Genomic DNA, 641 nt, shown 5'->3' on the forward strand with positions numbered 1-641 from the left:
CCTCAGTACTACACACTCGTGTCGCAGCTACCCTACTCTGGGTTACCGCACGAGCATCCAATGGACCATCTAGAGAGGTTAGAGGATCTTATCGCTGCTATTCGTATGGATGGAGTCCCCGAGGACTACCTATTGTGCAAGCTCTTCAAGTATACTCTGACTGGAGAAGTGATGCACTGGCTTAAGCAGCTACCCTCAGGATCTCTAACATCCTGGGCCGACATCACGAATGCTTTCTTGCGAAACTTCTTCGATGAGGCACGCGCTGAAGACTTGAGAAGCAAAATTGCTACATTCGCGCAGGAGACTGGAGAGTCTTTCAAAGATGCGTGGATCAGATTCAAGTTATTCCAGCGAGATTGTCCACACCACGGATTCAACGAAGTGCAACTGCTGAGCACTTTCTTCAGAGGTATCACCTTCAGGTATCAGAAGGCTCTTGATACAGCTAGCGAGGGAAACTTCAACACCAGAAATCCGGTGGAAGCTGTGAGACTGATAGAAACTCTAGCAAACAACAGCAGCACCAAGAACACTGACTTTGAGAGTAAGAAGTCTGTTGCATCCCTAGGGAAGGAGCAGATGGATGAAGTTATAGCAAAGTTAGATGTGGTTCATGAGCTTCTTAGGAAGCTGGTATG

The 641-nt window shown here is 47.7% G+C and overlaps 1 non-coding gene across 1 annotated transcript; it reads right to left on the reverse strand.

Annotated features, from left to right (window-relative positions):
• Nucleotides 1-269: 269 nt before the first annotated feature.
• Nucleotides 270-377, reverse strand: LOC125590930. The gene has a single exon (XR_007326928.1). It is a non-coding gene; the product is annotated as a small nucleolar RNA R71 (small nucleolar RNA).
• Nucleotides 378-641: the final 264 nt, after the last annotated feature.

Source organism: Brassica napus, chromosome C7 (assembly GCF_020379485.1).
Source record: "Brassica napus cultivar Da-Ae chromosome C7, Da-Ae, whole genome shotgun sequence".
Classification (NCBI taxonomy): domain Eukaryota; kingdom Viridiplantae; phylum Streptophyta; class Magnoliopsida; order Brassicales; family Brassicaceae; genus Brassica; species Brassica napus.